Source organism: Oxyura jamaicensis, chromosome 7 (assembly GCF_011077185.1).
Source record: "Oxyura jamaicensis isolate SHBP4307 breed ruddy duck chromosome 7, BPBGC_Ojam_1.0, whole genome shotgun sequence".
NCBI lineage: Eukaryota > Metazoa > Chordata > Aves > Anseriformes > Anatidae > Oxyura > Oxyura jamaicensis.
Window position 1 is genome coordinate 14,627,158 of NC_048899.1, and position 21,265 is coordinate 14,648,422.

The 21,265-nt window shown below is 42.2% G+C and overlaps 1 long non-coding RNA gene across 4 annotated transcripts; it reads right to left on the minus strand.

The window, feature by feature from the left end:
* Nucleotides 1–4,227: 4,227 nt before the first annotated feature.
* LOC118170251 lies at nt 4,228–17,847 on the minus strand. Of its 4 annotated transcripts, none has more exons than XR_004752599.1 (6): nt 17,747–17,847; nt 16,845–16,994; nt 14,706–14,849; nt 7,897–8,116; nt 7,588–7,679; nt 4,228–7,429 (listed from the first exon to the last, which is right to left on the minus strand). It is a non-coding gene; the product is annotated as an uncharacterized LOC118170251 (long non-coding RNA). The 4 variants fall into 4 exon arrangements; XR_004752598.1 differs by having other exon boundaries at nt 7,588–7,676; nt 14,706–14,852; XR_004752596.1 differs by having other exon boundaries at nt 14,706–14,852.
* Between the last annotated feature and the right edge of the window lie 3,418 nt (nt 17,848–21,265).

The window sequence follows — 21,265 nt, forward strand, 5'->3', positions numbered from 1 at the left end:
TTCATGAAATTGAAGAAGCCTATAAACATGTCCTGGGCTGGTCTTGAACCCCAAACATAGCTGGAAACACAGATCCACATTTAAACCAGACCAAATACCTCCACCTAGCTATAAAGGTGCATCACCCAGATGCAAACTACCCTTATTACTTCACAGATGTCTCCCCTGCACCTTAGAAACACACTGGCAGTGCTTAGAAATGCCATTTTCTCACACCTGTTTACTTTAAGCTGATTTCACTGCTGCAAAGGCATTGTCTCCCTTCATTAGCAGGGTTTGCACAGAAATAGCTTTGCTCCAGCTTCTGTATTTTAATAATTTAGTCAACCAACATGTACTTGCTCATTTCCCTTTCAACCAGCAATGCAACCATGCGAGTGCAATTCAGTGGATGAAGCAGCTATGAAAGAGTGTTTAGCTATGACCTTAAGCAGCCTAGTTATGCCAGAAACTGTCTCCCATTAATCAGTTGCACATTGTCTCTAGCGTTGACTTAGTACTCTTTATGGAGCCTTTTGTTGCAGAAAAGCTGTTGGATTGCTCAAAATGTCAAAATTACATTCAGATTTCAGAGCACAGAAAAAAAAAAAAAAAGGAAGAAAAAAAAAAAAACAGGAGGAGAAAGAAACGTGACAAAATTCTTATGAATTTTCCAGATGCTGCAACATGTACTTTTGGAAATGTGGTGCATCATTTTCTTGTGTTATTTGAGGAACTGTGTAATCACCCAGTTGTTGGGCTTATCATACAAGAAGTTGCCAGCAAATAACTGTTATCTCTCAAGTATGAGATTTCTGTCCCTGGCTGACACTACTGATTAAAGAGTTCCTGCGGTGAATGAGTGTGGAAAGGCAACCATTTTAGCTGGCGGTATATTGTTCCCCATTCATATTGTTTAAAAAAAAAAAGGCTGGAGCTTACACAAAGGACAAACAGCATCATAGCTGGAAAGACAGAAGCAACTATGAGGCTGTAGAAAAACAAGTTATAATTCAGCACCAACGCAAGACTGTTGAAGAGATGGTACACTGGGGCTGGCAGGCTGTATTTAGTTTGATAGATATGGTACTCTATTCACACAGCTGCCTGCCCGAAACCGTGGAGATCATCCTGATTAGGAAAAGGCAGGTCCAGAAGCTCTTCTGACCTGGGTAATGCTGCACTGGTGAATCCTGGCAAGTCCTGCTCAGAGGGATACATGCAGCAGGGTACCATGCAGCAGGGTACCCATCTCTTACCAACTCACCGGTTCTCTGGAGATAACCAAAGTCCACAGGAGCACGGGACACCTGGATTTCTGCAAAGAAACATCGAGCAGTAAGACAGCAATCCCAGTGGGGGCAAAAGCTGTCATTGAACTCAGTGTCTCTGCAGCATCTAGAGCTGTTGTCTCAATGGCAAATGGTTTAATAGAAAGAGACAACTCCAGAGTCAACAACAAGCGGAGCTGGGGCTTGTAATCTGAACAGCCACATCTGACCTTTGTCTTAGCTGTCATGGAAGAAGAATATCTTCATATAGTACAGGCAAACACCAGAAATAACACATGGAAATTGAACAGGAGAGACAGAGCACATGAAACGGAAGGGTTAACACATTCTTTTCTGCAAGAGGGTGTTGCCCCCTCCATAATTGATACGGAGGCAGCTTTGGGCACAGTGCATCCCAATGAGAGAGCATGTGGCCTAATTTGGCACTTCTTCCACCAGCAGGAGGCTCTTCTGCAGGCTATTCACAATCCAACTGAGGTTGGCATCCTTGCCTGGTTGAAGCTGACATACTGTGCCACATTATGAGTGGGAACAGGACCATCCTAACAGATTAGCGTGAGCACAGACTTGCCAGAATACCAGTATGTGGATAATAGTTAAGTGTTAAAGGGGGGATCCCTGTCCAAAAATGATGAAATGACAGTCTGTCTTCAGCTTGCCCAGCTACAGTTCGGAAATCTGTCACAGGATACAACAGCTGAGCTCAGCATACCCCAATGCCATTTCTGCAGCCCACATCAAAATAGAAACCCTTTTTTCAAGAGTGGGGTTCTCCAGGACCCAGGTATGGGCAGGTCCCCAGGAGAAAACTGGGCGAGCCTTAGCAGGGGGGTTGTTGTCCTTGCTGGGGTGCCTTGTTTAGCTGGGAAGGCCAGTCAAGGATTTCTTCTGATTTTCCAGGGGAATTTACACATGTTGGCTTCCCGGTGAATTTTGTAGTGAGGAAAAAAGGTTAGTGTCAGGCTGTGTTGAAGCTTGTGCAGATGCACAAAATGGGTGGTAAGGCAGAAAAAGGCTCTCCCTGTTTCCTACATGCTCGCAAGAGTAAAGCAATACCCCACGTTGGGTCTGAGTGCGTTAACCCCCATTTGCTCCTTGCAGAAGTGCTCTGGCCAAGTCAGATGGCGTGCTGCTGTGTCTCAGCAAGCACCTCGGCTGGCTGAGTCAAACTGACTGTTAAAGCTGGCATCTGCACCCCGTGCACACTGCTGGCACCTTTCCCCCAAGCTGTGCCACCTACTTTGCTGTCGTCAAGCCCTTGCCTCACCACCCTCCCCATCAGCGAGGGACCTGGCATTCCTCCCCCTATGTCTGGTGGGATTATTCCCATCCTTAGGCTGTCCTGCACCCTTCTGGCTCCATTTCCCAGTGCAGGTAGTACCAAGATGACCCCAGTGACACCACAGAGACCCTTTGCACTCAAAGACCTTCTCATCCATCTGTCTGAGAAAGCTCACAGAATATGAACTGAACCTTTTGCAAGATGCCTGTTGCACATAACCAGGAGCTATGCTGTGTGAGGCCAGGAAGAATCATGCTCACAGGACCAGCACCATCACAACCGGATTGGCATTCTCCTTTAGCCTTAGCCTCTCAGAATTAGGGGTTTTCCTATCTGTGGTTGGAAGAGGCAGGTACCATTTAGGTTGCATAGGTGATGTATGCAAAAAATATTCTTCACAAGGACTTAATGTCACCTCTGAATACTCTCTTCAGAAGGTTTTCCTAGTAAAAGAGGAAGAAACAACTGTATTTGCACAAACTGTGGCAAAAGCATTTGACACGTTTTAAAGGTGTGTGTTGAAACACAAATATTTTTAACCCTAGATAAGATCTTGAGGAAATGTTTACTGGGCCTCAGAGGAAATGTAAATCAAAACTGCCAAAACTGTGTCAGTAGATTTCATTTCAGTTTACTTATTTAAAAACGAGAATGAAAACAAGCAGAGTTCTGGGCAAGTTTGTACTTCTGCATCTCCTTTTAGATCTGTCTGTTTACATTATACAGTGTTTTGGGACTGACACAAAGGTGGCAAGTTGCTGAATTCTAAATGTCCTTCAATAGCTGGAACATTGCATTCCTGTGCCTTTTGATGAGTCACATTACTTATTTGTCACATATGTTGTTAACGCAAGGAAATGTATTCAATAAAAAAAAACTAATCCAGGCAGCCAGCCATGGACAGATGAATGAAAGTGACCAAAAGCAGGTTGGAGCAGAAAGCGATGAAGAGAGAAAGGGCTGTGAAATCTGTGCAGTCTCCAAATCCTTTTAATATCAAACACAAAGCCTTTAGAGAGTGAAATCAACACTTCTCACAGTAGAAACCCTTCTTTCTGCCCCTGAGCAGAGCCTGGGTTAGGACCAGGCTCTTTTCACATTTGACCTCTGTGATCCGTGCTTTCTCCCTTGACCTAAGGACAGAGGAGAAGCAGCTAGCATTTGTGTAGGCTACTTCACAGGGATGTCAGGAGCCTCTGGATCCTTCGTCAGGGCCCACCAGGACCCATTTTGGAAAGAAAGAGAAACCTGAAAGGGCTGCCAGCATTATGCTGAGCTGTTGTCCTCTGGAGTCCAGTCTCCAGCCAGGTTGTGAAATCAGAGGACTTGGAATCAAGACAAAAATAAACCCAAATTCAAAACAAGGTTTTTGTTACATCACCTCATTTCACCACTGTCTCCCTAGGGCATGTGGACACCGCAACAGATTGCTGCCAGCTTCATTATTCTAACACAACATTTTCTCCCCATCATTTTCTGAAGGGAAGTTAATATTCTGCTACGTTAATCAGGGATAATTTCTGGCTATCCCAAACAGCGTATCCAAGCCCCTCATGCCTGACAGCTGAGGCAAAGCTATTGTGATAGATTAGCACAGCGACAGCTTCTTCCATCCTAGGTTAGTCTTGGTGGTTGTCCCAGCCATTGGGAGCCAAACTCTGGCCATGGTTCAGGAACTCGTGGTAGTGTAAACTGGCCCTAACCACAAGGAGTCTTGCCAAGAGCCCGTTGACTTACCAGGCATCACAGAAGGCAAAGGAGCCCAGATCGTTGTTCCAGCACATGGCCATGAAGCCAGATGAAATCTGGAGTGAACAAACTCATTTGGTCTTTTCACACCATTTTTGCTCTTTGGCTATAGAGGAAGCAGTAGCAGCTCTGGCACTTTTCTAGCAAAGAAAGGCTGGGAAAGGCTGAATACTTTCTCTTGAAATAGGTGGGTACATGGAAACTCTTTGATATGATTCCCCCTGCCTAGTGCCTGGCCAGGGGCTCAATCCTTCACGAGATGGCTTCAGGCAACTCATCTTTCTTATTTCTATCTCAGAGAGGGGAGTCTTTCATAGACCAAAGCACCTGGGAGGTCTTGAGCACTGCCTCAGTGCAGTGCCCTGTTTGCTGGCATGGCTTTGGCTAGCTGCTATGGGAAAGGGCATAGATTTTGTGACTTTTGCTAAAAGGAAATGGGGTTTCCTCCCTCAGAAGGCAACTTCTGGCTGTGTAGGTTTGTTGGCCTCCAGCTGCTACAGCTGTTATGCATGGCGTGGAGAGGTGCACCTTGTAGTAGCACTGCAAATGAAGGATTTTATTTTTGGTTTTGTCTTTAAATAACAGGAATTTAATATTTCATTATTTGAGACGTTGCTTTCAGATCTGTCCTCTGAGAAACTGAGATCACTGCAGCCTGGAGACCTGCCAGGACTCAAGGGAATTACAGTCCTAGACTAATAAATTTTGGTCTGACCTAGAGCAACCATAAATCTTAAATAAACCGTCTTACTTCACTCATGTTACTCTAAACTCACCATGGTGTTTCAGACCCTGGACATTGTCCATGCCCGCTTTTCCTGAAAGGTCAGTTTGTTGGAAAAATTGTGTTTAAGGAAGCATTCTTGCCACCCCAAATATCCTCCCTATTCATTCATAAATAAAATAATATTTTTTTTAAAAAAGAAGCTCTTGTACTCTAGAGAAGATGAACAATCTTAACACATTCTTTTGTCTTCTCAGGCCTTTCAACTTGCCAGGAAAAATCCTTCTCATTCTTCCTTTGCTGGCCCAATCTCAGCAGCTTTCTCAGAAAGCTGATGAAATCAAAGTGTAATCTGGGATCCCTAGCAGAACTTGAGCTTGTCCATCCAAAGGCTGTCTGCTTCCCAGTGAGGCAATGATCCAGCGTTATACAAAAGAGTTCTGTTGTCCCCCAGCTTCCACCCGGTGGGGCTGACACTGCTGCTGCCCAGCGAGCACCGCGGCATTTACCAGTTCGCAGCATTAACCAGCTAACCCTCCCCGCTCCCCAGTGGGGCTGAGGCAGGTAGGAAACTGGATGCACAGTCCGCAGTAATTGGCAGTGTAGGCTGGATTTGTGCAGACATTGGCACATGTCCCATTATGTTCAACTGATTTTGAAAACCTGATCCTAAAAGTTAAGATCAGGGTTGAACCATGGGTAAAAGTAGGACTTGGCATGTTTTGTCTCCCATTCTGCAGCACAGGAAGAACTGAGTTTCAGTTCCTAAAGTTTTCAAAGGCAATTCTCTGCTCTAAACCATACCAGCCTCCTACAGAGCCCAGACTGTTCCTCCAGTGCTCACATACGCTGATTTTGGATTCACACGAGCCACTCCACTGCTTGCATTGTCATCACAGTGCACTTGAGATTCAAAAACAAAACTTTGTCTCCTGCTTTCCCACATACGCCGTGATTGCTTGCACGCCAGGGGAGTCCTGATATTCTCATCTACCTTCAGGAAGGATCGTTTGTCACTTCAAGCCCTCTAGCCACCTGGAACATGGAAATTCCATTTACATAAATTCAGGGCCCAGGTTGTCTCTTTGCTCTCGCTGTTGTCATAGCAGCCTAATTCACTGGTGGTCATGTCAGCCCTTCACCTGCTTGTGGTGCCTTGGAGTTAGAAGTAGCAAACACAAAGGGAAAAGGGGGAAACGCATTCTTCAGTCTGGCTCAGAACTGCCAGCTAAGCATGCAGAAGAAACCTAAGGGATTTCATACAGAGATGTTTTAGAGGGACTGTAAGCTACCCTGGAAATGGCTTATCACACAAATATATCACAAAATAGCTAGTTCTTCCTCTCCTTAATAATGACTTTCACAAAGTCCCCCTTACCCAGGAGATGAGTACTGGAAAACTACACGTACCTTAGGGAGCTTCTTAGCTGTCTTCTACTACAGAATGGATTACCTAAGGATTTCAGCTTGGATTAAACCCCCTGTGGAGCTTCAAATGTTGCCTTTCCACACCAAACAACATTCAAATCAGCTGTTGGCATAAACAACAGTCAAGCTGCCCCCTATTCATGCCAGAAGAGTTAGGTCCAATGGGACTTTGCAACCAGAGTTTTTTTCCACCATAGCTTCCAGATCAAGACTTCCCACCAAGCAGACACCCAGCTCTGGAATGATCTCCAAAAGGCCCAATTCCAAGCTAAGGAAGGCAAGGGCATGGGTCCAGCTGCACTCCAGGACATGGCAGATGATTCTCAGAAATCTGCAGGAATTCTGTTTGCCTGAACCTGAGCTGAATTTGTCCCATATCAAATTTTAATGGAACCGGCAGAACTCTTACATTGCAGCTTTCTTCTGTTCATTTAGTTCATAGTTCAAAAACTAATATCCCCCATTTATCAGCATTTCACATTGAGTTATTTGTTTAGTAGCAAAGAAAAGTGATTAAAGTATACAACATGGTGAAAATCACATTCCCATCCTCTGCACTGCTGTATAATTCATGCTGAAGAACAAATGAGATTACAGCTCTGGGACTGTCTCCAGAATGAGTTACATTTGTCCCGTTTCCCGTTCTTGCTATAATCTTTGTCAAGACAGTAGAATGATACGTCCCATTTGCTGTCCCTCTCACAATATTTGTCACGCTACTGCAATAATAGAGTTGCTGGATACTCATATACACATCATGAATTATTTGTTGATGTAAGGAAAGTTTTCTTGTATTCTCTCTGAGTAATCTGCCCTTCCTTTTAAATCCAGAGGCAGGTACTAATAGACATTATTCCTTTTTATTTATTTTATTTGGTACTCTCAATCCTTTATTTAGAAGTTATACATGAGGAGGGGGTGAGCGCAGAATGGTGGCAGATGCAATGCATTTCTTTGCTAATTGCAAAGAGGGATCTAGGTGTTGGCAAAGATCAAACTTGCTATTACATATTATATATATAAACCTGTATTATATGAATAATATCACGAGCCCTGTAAATAACGGCACATTTTTTGAACATGCCATTAGAACAGCCATCTACCCGTAGGCAAAGAGCTTTGAGAAAACTTACCTTCTTATGAAAGCATTTGTGCACGACTGCTAGTCATCAGCTAACAGCATTTATTTAACCTTACTTCAGAAATGGATATGCTCTGGTTGCTGCTGAGTAAATGTAAATAGGAAAAGCAAAGGAAAAAAAATGCATGAAAATTGGTAGTGATGCTTCAAAATTAATGGGAAAAAAGGGAACAAACATTGCCCTGTGTTGTTTGCCCTAGTAGCAGCAGTCCTTCACGTGGCAGAATACCAACAGGGAGTCCAGTTACTACTCCAAGCAAGCATTCCCCTGTTCTGTTGGAGGTTCAGTTTAAAGCTTTACCTGCTTCTCCTTGGTTGGAAATCATGAGACAGCAAGCTCGTTCCCGTTGTCTTCAACAAATCTTGAGCCTGACTGGTCTGCTACCTCAGGCTCCTGAGGTATCTCTGCAGCTCTAGGAAGGGGCCCACCAGAGCTCAGAGCCAAAGCATCTTGCTGCTGAAGTTAAAATGGCTCCACGGTGTCTCCTGTCCCCTGGAGCCGGGGATGACTAAATTCAGACCTGAAAACAAGGAAGTGGAGACTGTGGGTAAGAGAAATGTGATGAGAACTAGGAAATGTGAAACTAAGAGGGATCCCAGTCCTGCAACCTCAGCATTGCTTGGGCACCTTAGCAGTGAGCATGAGTGCCACAAAAACATACCGTGGGCATTCACTGCTTTCCCTGTGGCATCTGCTAGCACTAATCTGCATTTCTGTGAGCTGCAGTTGTACAGAGAGATGGGCTTGCTCCCGTATGGTGCACCCAGAGCAGCTGTGCTCTGGCAGCACCACTGCTGGTGCCAACCACATGGGAGAGGACCCAAAGGGGCGTACAGGAGAAGGGGAAGGAACAAAGGCAAGCTGAATCAGACTGACAGCAGGGTGAAAGGGGTAAAGAGGGGGGAATTGACCATTGACAAGTCCTCATTGGCAAGAGCAAAAAGATTTTGTTCTATATTATATCTTAAACAGGGTGTCATAAGGCAGCCACCATGCACTGCCTGGGTCTTTCTCTAGGAGGTCTGCAAGCTTAGAAGTCCTCAACAGCAAAGAAATAAAAACAGGGAGACTGTCATTCATGCCATTCACAGACACACAAAATGAACTTGTCTCACTATGCAAACAGAAGCAGCATTATGGTAGTCAGTTTTGTATTTAGAAATGGAACAGTAACAGGGATGCTGTCAGTTTTTTTCAGAGATTATGCATTCTTCCTGGACAGTTTTTGTATTGCTGTTTGAAATGTGCATTTCCAAATGTGAAATATACGCATGAACATTATGTACCAGTTAAAAAAAAAAAAAAAAAAAAAAAAAAAGTATAACTGTGGCATTGAACAGATGTCTGGAAAGAATAGGAACAGGGAAAGCATAAGGATACTCCTTCATCCCCAATACCATCCTGCCGGCAGCCAATTATTTTCAGCTCAAGAGGTGTCCTTGCCACCCCAACATTTTCCTTCCCTTAACCATAAATGTTCAGTCAGCTTGTTCAGGTGAGAGCTAGGTAGTAGTCGGTTGTCAATGATTTACAGCTATGATCCAAAAAGATTTCTTATTTTAGATTAAGATGGGCTATTTCACACTGGTTAAACTTGCCTTGAACTAAAAAAACATAAGCCAGGCTTACCAGAGGCAAAATGCTTCCTCAGTTTTTGCACATTTCTATCAGTCAACCCAGAGAGTGTAGAAGGAAACGAATGACCGTAGATTCAGCTAGAACCAGTTTTTCATTTGCCGCTGTTTACAAAAGATGTGTAGGCTGAAGCCAGTTTCCTACACCTTGAGAGCAAGAAAATTTTATATACATAATTATTCCATTCTTTGTTCTTGGTTGTATGTTTCATTCAGCTTAATAATATCTTGAATATATTGTTCCTTGTTAACCACAGCAATTATGTTTATGCAAAACCAGAAGAAGGTGTGAATTTCCAGGAACCATTGTGGGGTTTCACAATGTACTGAGGAAGGAAAGCAAGCAGTTGCATAATTATTCCAGCATGACATGTTCATGCATAAAATTAGGCCTTCTCTCCAAGCACTGTCTGTCAATAAGCCCTGTAAGTCTATAGGAGAGCTGTTCATAACACATTCAATTTTACCTATCAGTGTGATGTCCAATTACTTGGGAAAGGGTGAAAGACTTTATACCACATCTAAACATGACAGACATAACCTTTAAGTACTGGCAAATGCCAAGATGTTGCTGGCAGTAGGCATTCTGAACATGTTTGTGTTTTTCTTGTACACAATTTCCCTTTTTTATGCAAATTTTAAAGTATTTTAAAACTCTGCATTATCACATCTCTCAAGGAGGCAGTTTAGAAAACGGAAGGAAGTTTTACACTACCTAATTTTTCTAAATCATTAACATAAAATAGGTTTTGTTCCTTCCATGGGTACTAAAATAGCAAAATAGCATTTCCTTGGCCCATAACTTCAGCACACAAGTATCAGGTTATAAATTCAATCATTAGGTCCTGCACAAAAGATTTTTTTAAAAGTAATACAGTTTTGTTGTATTGTTATTAAAAAATAAAAAAATAATAATAATAAAAAAAAATCAGAAGGTTCTCCTGAAAGGTTCTCTTGTATCTCCAAATGGTAAAACTCATCTGTACCTCACAAGTCTTTTAAAATAGGCCCTTATGTCTTCCTTTAATACCTCCCAGCAGGGAGCACAACAGCAGGCCTAGTTTGTCTTAATTATCTCTCTTTATCTCCACAGGACGAAGAGATTGTTGCCAGTATGTCACTGGCTGGAACAGAGAAGTCAAAGAGCATATGTAATCTCCATTCCTCTACAGCTACTACCAAAGTTGAGGTAACTGGGATGGCAGAACCTGAGGGAGGGTGTGGAGACCTGGAAAATGAGATTTCTGTTGTTTTGGGTTACCTATCATAACTAGAAACGGGTGGTCAGAATCACAATGTGCATAGAAGAGAGAAAAAAGTTTCTATGTGTAAAGGAGGATGTGTTTTATCCCTGCTTACTACATGGGAAAACAAAAAAGGGAAAGCTGGCTGCAGTCACTGAGACAGCATACTTTAGCAAGAACAGAACTTTAAGAATCACAGCTGCTATATTAACCAGAAAAGAGCTATTTGAGTACTAGGGATACTTAAAACACTAAGTACTTTAAAACAGAAAGAGACTGCCAGTGTTTCCTTTTTATAAGACTGTATTGTAGTTCTTTATGCATTACAGAAGTTACCTTTTTGTCATTTATTGACTCCCGATGCAGCACTGGACTGCTGCTTCTCTTTCAGATAGCTTAAGGAGCTGGCATCATGGGCTTTATGTTCCTGGGAGCATGTTGCGGCCTTTGATTTGAAGTCTGCCACTGTAGTTCCCAGAAGGCCACAATCTTGGTTGCATACTTAATAGCGTTATGGTGTCAGTTACTATGCCCTTGCTTTCCTTTGTTATTAAAAGAGTCACATTTTTTCAGCAGGGCACCGTAAACTGGCTTAGTTGCCTGATGCACTGAGAAGTTAATGGGGACTAGAGCAAGATTCTCATATGATTCCTAGGACCTCATCAGTGATGCAAAAATCTCAGTTACCATTTTCTTACGTGCTTTGTTCATTTGTGGTGATCTTTTCAAGACTGCCTTTCTCTTAACTTTTCCTGGTCTGAGGAACAATCTTTTCGCGTCATTTACATCCTGATCAGAGCTAATAACTCAGCAGTAACTTCAGTAAATGTTCATGGAAATATCTAGCATATAATACTCAGCAGAAGCACCTTGCAGAAGTAAGAGACAGTTGTAACCTTCCAGCTCATGCTGAAAACTTAGCTCTGGATGACTTTATATCTTCTACATCCTGGATAAACATAAACCCCACAAAATCACTGCCTTACTGGCCAAACCTGGATTATTATTATGACTCTTCCTCAGTTGATCATCATGTACAAGACATTAAAACTCACTTCAATCACCTTTTGCTGTCTGTTAAACATAATGGATAGCTACTGATGGTGAATATTTTGTCCTTAACATTAAGAGCTGGGTTACAGTGTTCAACTCAGTCCATCCAATCAGCCTTAGGGACTGCTGCAATCTGCAGTTCTCTGTTATATAGCAGGTTATGGATAGGGCTTTTTGCCCTCTCCCTAACTCTTATATAAAGGCACAGTCATCAGACTGAGTAACCACTAAAAAAAGGAAGCTCTGGGCCTAAGATTCCTCAGTTTGAAGGGAAAATGGAAATTTTGGAATAAAAATGGAATAAAGCTTACTAAATGCTGGTGTTGATGAGTAGCCTCTTCGTTATCCTCATGCAGCAAAGGGTAGATTTCCAGGTCTGAAGTTAGCAGGAAATTCTTTCAAGGAGCTTTGAAAATTTTAGCCAAGAATCCTCTTCTAGCAGACTTCTGGCAACATGTGTGCACCCTTCTGGTTTCCTTTTTCTGATGAAGATCAGGCTATACACATAGTGAAGGATTAAAAAGCAAGATACCAATAATAATAATATATTCATTTCAAAAACTGGCAAGTTTTCTTCCTTGAAATCAGGAAGTACCCTTGAGCCAGCTGGACAGACTGAATACTGGCTATCACTACTGTTTTCCAAGACAGAAGACATTTGATAACCTTTTTCAAGCATAATTTTTTACCTCTTTGAAGCATGTTGTGTATCTTCTTGCTGTCTATAAAGAACAGTGAGGCCCTGTTTCTGACAAAGGCCTTGAGGACAATACAGCTGATTAAATCCAAGTGATGATGAAGATGATGACTGCTTTAATAAGTTGTAAAATTCCTGCTGTTGGCATGTAGCCATGCACAGTTGCCTGCTTCACTGTTCTGGGAATTCCACAGCAGTCTGACAAATCAAAGTCTTATTCCGAGGCCCATCTTTGAAGATACAGTCATACTGGCCTCTAGGACTGGGGACCCAGGATCTGAGCATGGTTTTAATGTTAGAAAGCATGGAGAGGTTTCATAGCAGCAACAGTAATTACAGTTTCTGGCCAGAAAAATGCCCATATAAAAATAGTCATCCACCTGCCGTTTACCAGTGGTGGCCTAAACAAATGACTAACTTGCTGATCTTCTATCCTGTGGAAAACAAAAAATCATGGTGAAAGAGGGTGAGTAATCTAACAATGCATGGTACCTCCCTTCTGAAGAAATGGAATAAGGGACACATATGTAAATTGCCAGCAAATCTTAGTTGATGTGGTGATCTGTGCCTCATGAATGGTAGAAATGGAAAGACTCCATTTTGTACTATACTTGTACAACTCATTATTATATAATGAGAAAATCACAGCACTGCGATCGTGATTCATGCTTGAAACTGTTAGGCAGCTGTTTACTTTGTGTTGTATTTATTTCCCTTGCTGACAGTCCTTTGTTATTAGAGATACTACAAAAATGCTGTTTTAATTTTTACACAGAGCTGGAGAAATCCACCTAGATGCAGTCTTTGAGAACCTTTTCCTCTGTAAACTAGAGGTAGGGTAAGAAACACAAAAATTGGGAAAAACTGTCTTTGTGTACTCCTTTCTTTTCTCTCCCACCTAAGGCCTGCTTTTGTCCTTAACAGGCTCAATGACATTTCCAAACAGCTGAATGTTTTTGTTCTTTCTTTCTAGGTAGACTTTCCTAAGCAATCAGATTTCTGCTGCAGCATTACATTAAAAAATATATATTAAAAAATAAATAAACAAAATGAGCTACAAGCAGTCTGCTCTTTCACTGCAGCATGGCTTCCATCCAAAGCCAATTATGTAAAACAACAGCACCTCAGCACCATTACCAACAGCCATCTAAAAGGAAGAATTACACCTACTCAAAGCTGAAAACATTTTCAAGAAATTTAATTATTTTCTTACTTTCTCGCCTTGAGCATGCTTCCTACCTTACTTCACTCTAAAACGCCTTGGGTGTTATTCATCTAGAACATATGGAGCACTATATAAATCCAAGTTGTTGCTGATTTTACTTAAAAGTCAGGTTTTATTTTCTGTTTTTACTTCTGCCTGTTTACATTCCTTGAAACATCTTTTGCATTGCCCCAGATGTCGCTTCTCACAGTGCTTCATCTTTTCTACATGCTAATCTTGCTTCCTCAGTACTTGTGATTTTTTGCTTCATATAGTGATAGAGAGAAATGCAATGCCAAAAACTAATTGTCAAAGAAAATGGCAAAATGATTTAAGTTCATGCCTTTAAATTCAGTATCAATTAAGTTTAATGGTCAAAATCCTTTCATCGATTTATGAAACTGTGTAGATCATGATTTCTAAAGGAAGAAGTGACTCTGAGACAGCTCTATCTAATAGAGAGATTTCTCTTTATTTTACAGCCTACTGTCTTAACTTTAACATACTATGGGTATAATTTGTAGCCTTTCGTTCTCATATTGGGTTTTCAATGATCTTAGTCAAGAATTCCAAGTATGCTGATAACAGCTGCTGGCAAAGCATGTTCCCTGTGCTGCAATTGGCTATAAGATGCAATAATTGAAGCATGATTTACTCTCAGATACGGCAACAGTGGGCTCTCTAGAATATCCATCAGTTAAACCCTGCAGGCAGAGTGAGTTGTTAGTTACTGGCTAAAGTTGTGGTGGTCTTCTAGCATGTTTTTCATTTAACAACTGGGTGCTCTGCGGACCATAGGCATTTCTAGGGAATGTTCCCCATGAGGAAGTCATCTTAATTAAGATGACTTAAGATCACATGTAAGCAACGCATCTTTTTCACTCTCATCTACAGTTCTCCCCTAACACGAACTGGGAGCTGTGAATGAAAGCAAACATTTGGAAGAAATCTATTTGACTTAGGCATGTGATCAGACAGCCCATAAAATATGAGAGGCACTGAAGTGAAGGGGAAATTTGGAGGGAAGAGTAAGAAGAAGAGACTGAAGGACATATGGGAATATACATAGAATCAAGGCAACTAGAAGCAGAAGACAGAACTTGGCCCTGTAGCACAGATGTTTTTTGCAAAGCAAGCAATTAATACGGTATAGTGCCAGCCATCAGCCTGAATTCCTCTTGTCATCATTGAAGAGAATAAATTAGTAGACATACATAAATTTTGAAAGGAGGAAATATGCACTACATTCCAAAGCATGCATATTTCTATTAACTTACCCTCTGTGGAGCTGGATGAGAAGAGGCAAAAAATCTGAGACTTCGGGTCTCGGTCTTGTTTGGAAGCTTCCACTCATTTAATCACCGCTCATTTTGGCCTCATATCTCTGCAGTTTTTCTCAGTACTAAGACTTGCTCCTGCTGCTGCTGAAGGCAATGGAAAAAAACATCATTGTGCTCAAAAGCACTGGAATTGTAAATAGTCTCTCAGGAGTCAGTCAGCATGGATATCTGTAGAGCTGTCCAGATGCCTGCTAACAGCAAAGTCCAAATTTTTCACATTGGGATAAGGATTATAGCAAAGACCTACAGAAAAGAGAAGGCCTAGGTGGGGGGCACAGATCTACCATTTAGTAGCGCTGTGCTAGTGGGACCACAGGCAGTTCTTGTTGCTAAATACCGAAGAGGTGCTGTGTGACTGTTGTGAGGAACTTGAGAAAGCTCTGTAAAGTCCTGCACAAATGTATTATTATGCTCTGCGGCAGTACCTGCTGCTTCAGTCTTGCTTGCTGTCCCTGTTTGAAGATCTGCTGCGTGCAATGCTGTTAAGGCACTGGAGAGCTCTGGCAAGGAAAAGAGCAGTTCCTTGGCTTAAAAAGCCCTAAGAAGCATTAAGAAAGCTTGTTGGTTCTGCACAAACATAGCAGCATTCAATTATAACCCAAGCTTTTTACCAGCCTCACTCAAGTACAGCAAATACCAGCTAGAGGGTAAGGAGGGATTTGCTTTCCAAACAGCTAGGAGAGGCATTTATTTCACTAAATTAAACAAATATCATCCTGTTTATGGCAGTAAAAGTCAGCTGGACATCATGAGCTGTGGCCTGTACTGCAGGCTGTTCAGGACTTGGTATCCAAGAAAGATCTCAAGGGAGTACAGCAAAGCTACAGAAAATGCAGATATGTCTTTGCGGGTCAGCAGGATCCAGGCACAAAGCCCCAGAGACGGAGGGCAGGGTAATTCCACCAATAAGACTGATGTTACTGGTGTTACAATGTTCTCCCATGGTCTCCTGAGAAAGCATCTACCTACAGAAGAAATGCAGCATGCATCGACCATCTAAATTTCCAGAGATGCAGCTTTCTTTGCCTGTAGTAGTATATTAGTCCTGGCTGTTGAGGGCTGCTCAATGCCTGACCAAAGGGACAGAAATCATCCCAGCTGGGAAGAGGGAATGGGTACAGTTCCTTCCGTGCGTGTACGGGTACGGAGAGCACTTGTATCATGCTAAGAGCACTCACACCATGCTTTCTGTAGCCCTGAGGCACTACGTCTATGAGTAACCTGTACCACTCATCTTGCTTATTCCTTACTGTCCAGATGATAGCTGCTGGTGATTCTGAATCTCTCAGCTTTACAGGGTCCCCGTTATCGATAATGCAAGAAAAAGGAACTCCATCACACTGCATGATACAAAGGATTTCCAACAGCAATTTCCATCAGCTGGTTATTCTTATTGTGACCTGAGTTTGGGCATTTTGTCAGCAGCCACTCGTGCACTGAATATTCTGGCAACCTGCAGAGAGGCTATGACCCTCTTCACTACAAGCAATCTAGGAGGCAATAGGGCATTCATTCCCTCCCAAATAATGGGTGGGAAGGTTGATTGATTTGCTTGATTGATTTGCTTGATTTGTCGAGCAAACCTCCAGCTGATTTCAGGGAGGCTGGCACTTCACTCCCTCCCCACCTCTTTTGCCCTGCATTCCTACATTCCCTGCTTTTTAATACTAGCTTCCTTTTTGTGTAATATAAGGCCTTCCTTCCTTATATTTTAGATAAAGCAGTTTGATAATGCACACAGTCTTTAAAATACAAGCCAGAATATACCTGCCACCGGGAACAGGATAACGTTTCTGATTATTTTAAAGAAGAGTTGCTCTGGGTTTGTATTTTTTAGTGAATTGAGACCTTAAACACACCCTATGTGAGCTTTGCAGGAAGTCTCTGGAGAAGCCAGCATTTTAGTACAGCTCTTGAGTCCCAGCCTGGTGTTATTTTTTCTGAGGACTCTCATTCTGCTGGTAGGATTAATGACTGTGCGGCGTGAGAGAGAAACGGGAGTGGACTAGTCAGTACTAATATACCAGTACACACACATGCAGACTTCAAAAAAAAAAAAAAAAAAAAGGAACTTACCTAGCAATAACTTAGAAAATCTGATTTCTTATTTGTTCCAATAGTGAGAGGCATTTCCTTTGTCTCAATCTACTTCTCAGCAGGAGTCCCACACTGATGAAGTATCATCAAATTGTCAGCTCCCACTGAGAGAGACACCCGCACTGCTCACTGATTGGAGAGATGGAAGCAGTGACAGGTGTTTCTAAAAACTGTTGGGTTTTAAAGTTAAAGAAAAAAAAATCCCCTCCTGAAAGATATTTCTGAAATAGAGGAACGTGAAGCAAGGCCATGAATATTATGTTGGCTATGCTGGGAGAGACAGAAGAAAACAAATGAAACTAGCTAGTGTAGCAAGGAAAGGGGTGGCAAAAGAGTGTGGTAGAAGGCTATAGAAAAGATACATAAAATAGAAAAAAATCAGTAAGTATTTTTGACCAGGAACAGTAAGACATACATTTAAGAAAGTCAACTTCAGTGGTGCAAGGAACTTTGATCTAGGTCAGCTGAAGTCTCAGTACAAGGCTGTTGTTGGGGTTCATCTTACAATGGGCCACTCAGTCAAAGGAGGTGGTGAGATTCTGAAAATGGATTAATCATTTTTATGAATAATGAGGATATCTGCACTTATATTGGTTAGGAAGAGAATGCAAAATTTATGCAGGACCAGTAGCACCACATATTAAAACTGAGCAGCTCTTCTCACAGAAGAACCATATTTCATTTGCCTTTTTAACCATTTCAGAGAGAGTAATGAAAATTCTCATAGAAATTGTTCAGCAATGATCTCCTCTGCTAAATGGGGATAATGCCAAGCCCTCCTTTTACACAGATGAAAACAAGTGTGTTAATTTATGTGAGGTCCACAGCTGCTAAAGTCAGGAATGTGACGTGAATGTCTATGATAAGATGAGTAATCCTACCTTCAGCAAGAAGCGAATGGTGTTCAGCGAATAAGCTTGGGACCACACAAACAGAGAGGAGAAGGTAAAATATTGAACAGCTTCTCACACAAGGGTTGTTTGTCTGTCCCCTGCATTGTGAGCCACAGGCCCTCTGGAGAGGACTAATATATGCTCATGCAATTAGATAATGCATGCACACGGGAGGGTTAATTAAGGTCTCTCAGTTCTGGCGTCTCCTATCTCCGCATTTGGGTTTGTGGCCTTAGCAGTGTAATGTTTTTCAGGTGACTGTTTTTACCTTTTGTGTTTGTCTAACAGAACATAATCCGTATTCATTTTCTAACACCACCCAACCTTTGGCTTCCCCGATTGTTGCTAAACTGCATTGAAAGCCCCTCATCCCACCAGCGCAGGATCCCTCTTAGAGCTTCAGTCATGAGCAGCTCCCTCCAGCAAGGGAGACTGAGCAGCAATAATAAAGCATTCTTGATTTCTTTCTGCCACTCTTCTGAAAAACAGCAATGGAGCTGAACAGCCACAGCCGAACTCGTAATAAGGTTTTAATTCCCTTTTATGTGGGGATACACTCATACCAGGACTGGTATAAGAAGGCAATTCAGTGGGAAGGCGTTGGTTTGTGTGGGCATGGAGAGTGTTCACAAAAGGCTACCCTGCGATATGTTTGTATAGAGCAAGATTCAATATGCATTGGATAGATAGATACTAACTGAACAAAGATGTCTGAACCCTTCTGTGCTCAGAGTAATTCGTGCTGTCTGTCATGTAAGGGCCAGCTGCTTCCTCTGGACCCCTTGGGCAAAGGAGCTGGTCACAGGCTCTGAAGAGCACGGTCTGGCAGCTCCACAGATGAAGTCTCTAGTCATTTACTGCCCTGCAGCAGCTGGGGGGCTATGGCAGTAGCCAGGGACTTGGTACTCCACCTATTGCTATCAGGCAGATAAAGCGGTTTAATTGTGTATCTGCAGGGCACTCTCCTGTTGTTTGTCTGTTTTTTCCCCATTAACCCTCTTCTGAGCACACCTGACCCCTTTGTCGTGGAGCTGAATGATCCCACTACATCTAAACCTCCCAAGACAGCTTTTGGCAGCAAATTTAGGCCCGACATTTTCCTGTCTCTCTACAGTATTTTTTCTCCTGCCATTCTTCTCATCTCATGTGCAAACCCTCCCGGGAAAGGCCTACAGAAGTTAGGAGGGATGAAACCAATAAGAGTCTATAGAAGTGCAATACTCTATTCTGGAATTGAAATGGAGAGCGCTGTCTTCTGCAACCTTTTTGAGCCATGCTACTGGATTATATTCTTTGACAAAGATGTTAATTGTATTCTATTCTATAGGATGTTCAGAATGTAAAGAAAGGTTATCATTTTCTCTTAAATTCTCCAGGGCTTTACCACAGAAAACGACATCACAGACGATATAATGCAGTCACCACATGAAGTATGCCCATGTCTCTTTTGTTAGGTACCTTTCTTATTTTTTGTATGAATTATTTATTACTCATTAATACCGGAGGAAGTGAATTGTGCTCCTGAACATGACCAAGAGAATGACAGAGGCAACGTGGCAATAATTACAGGAGTGCGTGAGCTCTCTAAATGGCTGTAAAAATGATTTAGTTGGTTGTAGAGGGGGAAAAAAGGGATGTTTAATGTCTATTTTTGTAGGAAGCTTGAATACCCAGGTGATAAGTGCTATATAAATACCATATAGACCATTTTAAACAGTCTGTAAACCTCATCTTATGTACTGATAGTGAGAGCGATACACAACAGCACAATGCTCTTTGACATACTGACATCTGCTCTTAAAAGCTGAAGTGTTTGGCTGGATGAAATAACCATTGCATCTATAGACGAGGAGTTGAGCTGCCCACCAGATCCTTGGCAAATCCACTGTGAAATGAGAAAGAGCTCTCAAGGCATCATACTCTTTTTTGTGTCCAGATTGTGCTGCCCCTGCAGAAAATCAGAGCATCAACCCATAGGTAGGGCTCCACAATCTACTTTCCTTTTGTGGTCCTCAAAGAGTTTTAATGTGTCTTGGTACTGCTAGAAAACTTAGACCTAACAGCTTTTCATGCATTAGAGATACAATACACTCAGCACACCCGCCCTAATTACATCTTGACCTTTTCTGGCAGGTTACCCCAATAAACTAGCAGCAATTAATTTAGTAGTAGACTCCTTCCTTTTAAAATAATCCAGTGTCTTCATTTCTCTTCTGTAAGCTGTTTTACATTTTTTGGCCCTATCTCTTTATGGCTGTTAGGATAATTAGTTGCTAACATAAGTCCTTTAAAATGCAGGAGTAAAACAACAGAGCACTCTAAAATAGGTGCATTTTGTGAAGCTGTCACTGAACAGAAGATGTGGCTGATCATCTGAGTGACATGAACAGACAAAAGGGTTATAGGGGGGTTATTTTCCACAGACAAAGAGCAGAAGTCCTCGCACTCCGAATAGCTCTTGTTTTAGAATAAGGCAGCAGAGACAGAGGGCGAAGGGGAGTTTGATCCAGGTAGGTGGATCTACATAGCACTCCCTGTTGACTTTCTGTGGGTGTTGTAGAGGGGTCTTCCCACTTTGCCCATGTTATGCTTAGCTCCCCTTTACAATACACCAGTAGAAATCAGAAGACAGCTACTGGTGCTCCTGGCACCAATGGGAAGTGGAAAAAAGAAGAGTGCTGTGCATGTAAGTGCACGTGTGCACAGATGATTTGCTCTGTGACAGTGACTGCAATGGACTTGGCTCCGAAGGAGCACTCCCTGAAGAGTGGCTGCAGGATTGCTGTAAGCCTTAATGGCATAATATGTTTAAAAAGAATGCGCAGCCACACATTTGCATATTTAGCTTGTACCATTAAAGGCACAGACAGCAAGTGTCAGCAGCAGAAATGAGGAGAGGGGAGACTGAAAGATTTTGCCATTGATGCTTAAACCTTCCAAGCAACCACAGTGAAAAAAAGCTCCTGTGCTATTTCCCCTACAGCCCTGTGCTCCTGTCTGCACCGGCACTGTCTGATCTTGAAATAGTTTTAAAATGTCTCAGGAACAGACTCAGTAACGACATTGCTGGTGCAGCTTCAATGGGAGACCAGTTCCTGTTTTATACAGCACTGTATGGGTCTGCTGCTGAGCGCAGAGGAAATTAATGTCTCAGCTTGCCATAATATGAGTTTTTGTCATGCATGGCAGTATTTTCCTTAGTGGGATGGAAATAAAAGAAATTTTTGTCCCCCTTCCCCTTCACCCCTGAACCTCAGTTTGCTTTTTTTGTTTTTCTGTTTCCAGTTGGAAGCATGAAGTAAAAAAATATATACATAAAAAAAAAAAATCCCCAAAAGCCATTTTGCCATAATCCAAGTTGTTTTTTTTCTGACTTACAAATGTTTCTTTTGGGACTTTATCCAAACTGCAAGCCTTGGTGAGGGTCCATTTTATTCAGCACTCAAAACCTGATAGCAAGAATTTCCCCAAAATCAGGAGGGCACTGTTAAAAACATGAACGTTTAA